This window comes from Lycium barbarum, chromosome 2, assembly GCF_019175385.1.
Source record: "Lycium barbarum isolate Lr01 chromosome 2, ASM1917538v2, whole genome shotgun sequence".
NCBI classification, from domain to species: domain Eukaryota; kingdom Viridiplantae; phylum Streptophyta; class Magnoliopsida; order Solanales; family Solanaceae; genus Lycium; species Lycium barbarum.
The window spans coordinates 120219599-120227107 of NC_083338.1; the positions used below are offsets into that span (position 1 = coordinate 120219599).

Sequence of the window (7509 nt, forward strand, 5' to 3'; positions counted from 1 at the left end):
AGTGGACAAGTAAAAGTGAACCGAGATCGTTTATTATCTTTTGCTTTGTATTAGATTCTGGTTTTATGGACATGATGAGATTCTATTTGTTTTGGATTGCGTTGGTTCTTCTATTTGGGTTAGTTTGCGTATGTGTTAGTGTTTTTGAGTGTCATCACAGCTCCTGAATTGGGGTTGTTTTTAATGTTTACGCTAAATTATACTAACTTATTATAATTCAATAATGAATTGAGATGAGAAATATAAAAACTACCATATTTTAAGTAATAAATGTGTTATATATATATATGTACAAATGAAGTGGCAGCTTTACACCGTTTGCTATTTTTCATATGTATACTTTTTTTTTTCCTTTTTTTCTAATATGAGGCATAACTAATATAACATTTTTCTTGAAACAATTTGATATCCAAAACATGTTCTGACTAATTTAACTTTGCGTAGCAAGGCTCATTAGTAGGGAAACGCTTCCTACCAAAATAATGTTCATTCTTGTCACCCGACCTCGAGACCTCTGGTTAAGGAAAGATAGATCCAATCTATCCCCACACAACCTTGGTGGTTACTCATTCTTCATTAATCAATGGTGCAATTCATATTTAACATATTTGAAAGAAAATTTAAAGTTTCCACTTGGTTTTGGTCTTCTCTATTCTTTCTATTCTTTTTCTTGGTCACTTCCTAGTCTCAAAATTCTTTTTTTAAAATTTATTTATCTGTGTGGGGGTGATGGTACTCATTTTCGTGGAAAAAATACCATTTACTAGACTCAAACTTCTTGCAACTGTTAGCTTCCCCATCCCCATCCCCACTACCACTGCCAAAATACAAATATTCCAGGCAATTCACAGAAAGTTTCTTCAGCAACTCTGCTATTCATTTTTTTTCTTCATAGCTTGATTAGGTTATGGCATTTTTGTTAGCTTGCTGTACACTAGACACTAGAGCCACTCATCTCACAAACTCCATCATTACTGGGAAACAACAGAAAATATATATAGGCACAGATGGGGGATGTCAACAAATATAATGAACCAATGCCATGGATTGGCCTGTATGTAACGCTGGTATCTGTAATCTGCTTACTTGCAATGGCTACTGATATCATCCTTGGCATCAGAAGTAAAAGAGGATGGTTTCCATGTAAATTTTTCTCAATGAATGCTGTAACACTTGCACTGCTAGGCATTGTGGTGAAGCTACCGATGGATCTCAATGACCCCATGCCTGGTAAACCGGATCAACTTGCAAAACTAAGCAGTATTGCCCTGGTTTCCACAGCCATGGCAAATTTCATGCCTTCTTTGGCTCTCATGGATGATAGAGACATTATCATCAACATGACAGCCCTGGGTGCACTTGTAATGAGCCTTCTTGAAAATGTTTCAATTGAATTAGGCACGCAAGTCATCTTCTCCCCTCAGGTTGAGCATATAGCAATCATGTTCTGTATGTTCGTTTTGTTGCTAGTGTTGTGTTCCTCTGCTTTGGCTGTATCAACCACAAAGAAAAACTTAGAACAACAGTACCTAGAAAAACATGAGTTGATTGCTGCCGAGTGTTTTGAGCCGGCTGCCATCGAGGAATTGAAAAAACTTGTCAGGAAAAGTTATATCTTGTCAGAAAGTAGCAACCCTCAATTTGTGGTGGCACGATCAGCAAACACCTTTGCTGTTTGTGCAATATGTAGTCTCAATGGTCTCATACTCGCAGGAGCAACTGTCCGGATAAAGTACTTTTCCCATTATCCTGACATTCCTGGGTCAGACTATGGGATAGCAACATGTCTAATTGCACGGATTCAGACGACAGCTGTACTAATAGGTACAATAGCTCCGCTTGGCAGATGGTTCACAGCTGCAAAAATCAAGTGTTCACATGGGCAGGAGATAAATAGAACTTTGTTCAAAGTAGAGGATTACTGGCTTGCGAAACTTGTTGAGTGGAAGAATAGCCCTTGGGGATCAAACATCAAGGGTCATAAGTGCAGAAAGCTAGTCTATAGGATGCATAATTTCAGTATAGTTTATCTTATGAAAGGTCAAATTGTAATTGTGAAACTGAGCAAATTAACACAGTTTGTTTCAGTTGTCTTCATTAATCTGCTTTTATCAGGCCTCAATTTTTCCAAGGAGTTGGTCCAAAAACACAAAAAAAATGCTAGAGAAGATAGAGCAGCATCTACTAGCTATGAGCCAAAGCAAAGTACAGCTGAAGATGTCATCCCTTACGTTTTGCATCTTGAAGGTGAGGATGAACTTCCATTGTACATGGCAAGAAGGGGAGATGTCACAGATAAATTTGTTCAGAAGGCAAAGAAACAGAAACTGGAACATCTACTAGAGCTTTTTCAGGATACAAATCCTGATTTCTGTGGCCACCACAAGTTTCCAACTCAAGACCTGCCAAATTGTTGGGGGATGCCTGTTGTGACATTAACAAGCATTGCCATTGCACTACCCAACATACCTCACGAAATGATAGAAGGCTTGCTGTGCAGTGTTGGTGAAGGTCTCAAGTATGTCAGACTTGTTGAAGAAACCTTGGATACCAAAGAAAATCTGAAGAAAGTAAGAGAGGCAGCAGAGGCAACATGGTCGGATGTCTACCTCTGCTGCAGGTGGCTAGATGAAGACCTTGGGGAAATGGTTAGAGGTGAAAGGACATTAAGTGAGACTCTAAAAGAACTTCATGAGAAGGCAACTAAGATCCTTGAGGACTTTAAGATGAATGGAACTCTTAAAGGTGAATGTTTCCAGTGGCCTGTCAAAGCCATAGTTGCTGAGTCGATGTATCAAATCAGCAAAAATGTCGTAATGCAGCAATGTAATGGTTGTGATGAGAAGAATGCCACAGAATTGTTCAAACACCTGAGGAGGAGGATTGCAGAGAAATTTATAGATTGCTTAACTAATATAGGACATGCCATAAAGATAAAGTGCATATCAACTACCTCAGATGACACACAGTGTATCCAAGACATGGCATGTATTCTTGGACAAGTTGAAGAGATTCTGAAACTCCCACAGTTTGACTACTGTGCAAATGACGCGTGTTAGAGAGAAGTGAATTTGACAACTAGACAGTGATACCTTTCATGCTAGATCTGATATCTCTATCAATGTACACATGCACCTTTCCTTTTATTTATGTATTGGCATCGCTGTCAACACGCACCTCATGGCTCTTTCACCCCCTTGTATCAGTAAAATTGTTACTTTTATCAAGGAAATATAATGTAGACAGGCACCTTTCAGTGCTGATGCTTGAACTTCTCTCCTAAAGCTACAGTTTGTTTTGATACATTTATGTATTAGCGTGAAAAATGAAAGCACAAGGAGAATGTAATGCGAACACTTGAGGCTTGAGATAATACTATCTATCTCTGTTGGCAAAACACTAGATAATAGCAGGAATCAAGTGATGTAGTATTAGCAAACATGAAGTAAAAAAGCTTGCCCTCCTATTAGGTAGTAACAACTCGGACCAAACTAGGGATTCAGTTCCTTCAACTAATATAGAATGTGAACTCTTTTATTATCACTTTGAAGAAGCATAAAAGGACTTGTGAGATTAAAAAAGAGTCAGATAATAGTTACAGCAAAACTCAGACAGCAAAGACAATGAACCTTAGGGCATCAGGGTTCAGTTTCTGCCACAGATGGTGCAAACCATCCAACTAGTTCCAGTCACTAAGTAGTTAAAGCTCAACGTATTACAATCTAAAAGTCAGAGATCAGAGCGTATTCTCAGGCATCAACACAATCCTTAGAGTCAATAATACGAAAAGGATCGTCTTCAGTGGTCTATCTAAGCTATAGTTGTTAATTCCATGCATCGGATAGCACTATAATGGTCGTTGTGAGAAGCATGACTCCAGAATTATTCAAGCATCTAAGTAAGATGACTGCAGAGAGATTTATTGATCGTTAAATAAATATAGGAAATGTCATTAAGATAAATACATACCAACTATCTTAGAGAGTGCACCCAAAACATGGCATTTATTCTTGGACAAGTTGAAGAGATTCTCAAATCCTTGCAATTTGACTCCTGCAAATTTGATCTATGTTAAAGGGAAGTGAATTTGACAGCAAACATTGATGCCTCGACATTTTGTTAAAAGGGCAGCGCGGTGCACAAAGCATCCCGCATTAGCAGGGTCCAGGGGAGGGCCGCACCACAAGGGGTGTGATGTATACACCTTACCCTAATGCAAGCATTAGTGGTTGCTTCCACGGCTCGAACCCGTGACCGATTGGTCACATGGAGACAACTTCACCGTTGCTGCAAGGCTCCCCCTCATTCCTCGACATCTAGTTCTGATATCTATATCAATGTAGACAAGAATCGTTCACTGGTGATGCTTTTTTTTTTTTTTCCCACCCATTTAGGAGGATTTATAGTGTTTCCACACTTCCCCTCCAGTGTGACTCGAACCCAGGACCTATCGGTCGTAGGTGGAGGTGCTTAACCACTGAGCCATCCTCACTTGTCCACTGGTGATGCTTGATATTCTTTTCTAAGGCTTTATTTTGATATATTAATTTTTTTATTTTCTTGATAAGGAAACAGATGAAATGGCGTCACCCATACTCGAACCGGAGACCTGCAGTCTGTTATACCAATATAATTTTGATACATTTATATAATGGCACCAATGTAAAAAGGCACCTTATATATGTGAGGCTCTTTCACATAAAACTGAATCATACAATTCTCTGTAGTAGTTGAGCAACAAAGATACTGGCAGCGTCTAAAGGTTTTTTTGGGACTCACCCCTGGCCGGGGCACTTGTAAAATGCCTTGAAGCTCATATGTGGGCCTTTAATTTGTGAGGCTTACTCCCCAAGCATCTGATGTTGCGCTCTAAACACACCTCACCTAATGCTCAATGCTCGGGACTCGCATAACTGTTCCTACTCAAATTATGTGTCAAATTCCCTAATTAGGATTATTAATCCTCAAAATTCTCCAACAAATGAATGATAAAAGTTATATTCATCTATAGAAATATGAAGATTGAGATTAACTCCAGTAACATGTCATCAGACTTTTTTTATTTTGCTAAGTGAAAGTAATTTTGTCGAAGGAGTTTATTATGTAAATTATAGTGCCTGATAAACTCTATTAATTACTTATTTATAGGAAGGAAAAATGTGTAGATTGATAATAGTTCTTAAAGAAATTGTGATTTTTTTAATGGGGGAATTTCACTAATGTACAATTTAGCACACAAAATTACATTTGCGTAGCCATATTTTTAAATTACAAACCTACGACCCAACAAATTATGGCCGCAGCTTGTATATACAGCATTATACAACAATGTACAACTTTATACAACAATATACAACTTTATACACCTACTGTAGACAATGTATAAACCTTGTATAAAAATGTATAATAACGTATAAGAGTTGTTTATATATACTTCTACAGTGTTATGCAGTGTTTATACAGTGTTAAAAGTGTAACATAATGTATGTGTTTTATACACCCTTTACCCTTAAAAAAAACACCAACATTAGAAAGAGATTTTGGAAGGAAAAATAGCATCTTGGAGTTTGATTTTTTTTTTTTTTTTTTTTTTGGGGGCGGGGGGGGGGGGGGGGGGGGGGGAGGGCGGCTATCTCGGGTAATTATTTTTTAAAAAAACTGGGATGAAGGCAACAAAATGTTAAAAATAAATAAAATATGGTCATTTCGGGTAAATACTTTACCCAAAATGCCATAGACCGTTATTTTCCCTTTTTTAATTGTATTTGATTTACATCACATAATAACTTTAATACTATTGCATCGTTTATACTCGTAAAATGCAAGATACTTAAATATGAGCTTAAGGTTTAAAGAAAACTAAAACTTGTACTAAAAGAAAAGCATGGGATGTAAAGAAAAAAAAGCTATAGCAAAGACAACGAACATCCCATTTATATCAGCAGAAAAAGCTCCAGGATATAAATTATACACAAGAGATTCATGAGAAAACAACACAGTTTTGAATAGATTTTAATCCTTCAAAGATTATAAAATTAGGAGAAGGATGGTAACAGAAAAAGTATTCAAAGACGAGATTACCTCTAGGGGAATTGACTTTCCAAGGGAAGACTTGCTCATAAAATGGAAGAACAATAATCCAAGTTACAGAATTCTTTAGATTTATATGATGGTGGGGAACATGTCGCGGAAAAACAAAATAGTGGGAACGGAGACTTAGGTCTTATTGTTTGTAGACCTCATCACTGTCAAGTGTGAACACAGACTTAAAAGGTCTAATATCACTGTCGAGTGTGAACACGAAAATGTGTTGGACGTAGCAGTACGCCCTTCAAATGGCACATCTCTGTTGTAAAAGAATAATATTTTTAAAAGTTTCCAAACAATTTTTTTTTGTTTTTTTTGCAAAGTCCACTGGGCTTTTCAGGCCTAGAGCTAGTTTTATTAATTTTCTAAAAAGCAAAAAGCCTCAAAGGTAAAGTGCAATTAAGGGGATTAGACCTTATCTTATTAATCCCATTAAGGCAAAAAATCTCTATACTAACCGGAATGTAAGAAATATAAACTAGAAATGATCAAATAAACTATGATTATCACAGAGTTTATAACATACTCTGTAATAATATTACACATGATAATGCTAAAATAATGAGAAAATAATCCAAGAATAAACATTGTATCCTTAATCTTTAAGCTTGTAAAATCTTCTATATTCATTGAATTTTTCACTTTGGTCTTGTTCTTCATGCCTTTCCAAAAGGTCTTGAAACTTTATCATTTCTTCTTAGATTTTGTTGAAGTGGTAGAAGCTGTCATAGTCTTCTTTGCGTGTCTCATTGATAGCTGCCTTGGGACAAATTCTTCAATCATTTTACCATCCCAACTGCCCTTCCTTGTATGATTTTTATTTTTGTTTTTTTCACTTTGCACCTGTTTAGGAGACAAGTCCCCATCCCTTGCAGCATTTAAGAAATTTTGAGCAGTAGACTTCTTATCCATATCAAATTTCCTCTCCTCGACACCTGGTACAACTACTTGCAAATTTCCATTCTTAGCACTGTAACCTTTGACGATAAATTTTTATGGTCACACAAATATTTTGCTTCTAGAAATAATGTCTCTAGTTAAACTACACCATATACTTCCTCCGGATCAAAAAGAATGTCCACTTAATCATTTACGCACCCCTTAAAAAAAATACTAACTTCTAGAAAAAATAAGTAATTTAATTAAACTGTCCCTAATTAAATAGGTATTGGATTTGATCACATATCACTTAATTGGGCAAATATGAAAAGATAAGGTTAACTCTTTCTTAATTTGATAAGTGGACACTCTTTTTTACCCAAAAAAAAAAATACTAAGTCAACACTCTTTTTGATCCAGAGGGAGTAAATTAAGGGCAATTCGCACGAATGCCCTTGTTTTGGGGTGGTCTTTACTTTTGCCCATTAAATTGGTGGTCTTTAATTTTTTTTCTCTTCGCTAGAACCCCTTGGTTTTGGGTTC

The 7509-nt window shown here is 36.6% G+C and overlaps 1 long non-coding RNA gene across 5 annotated transcripts; it reads right to left on the reverse strand.

The window, feature by feature from the left end:
* Positions 1 to 855: 855 nt before the first annotated feature.
* Positions 856 to 7016, reverse strand: LOC132626941 (uncharacterized). Of its 5 annotated transcripts, none has more exons than XR_009577712.1 (3): positions 6082 to 6354; positions 4675 to 4913; positions 856 to 4053 (listed from the first exon to the last, which is right to left on the reverse strand). It is a non-coding gene; the product is annotated as an uncharacterized LOC132626941 (long non-coding RNA). The 5 variants fall into 5 exon arrangements; XR_009577708.1 differs by having other exon boundaries at positions 4675 to 4919; positions 6082 to 6352; XR_009577709.1 differs by having other exon boundaries at positions 4780 to 4919; positions 6082 to 6350.
* Between the last annotated feature and the right edge of the window lie 493 nt (positions 7017 to 7509).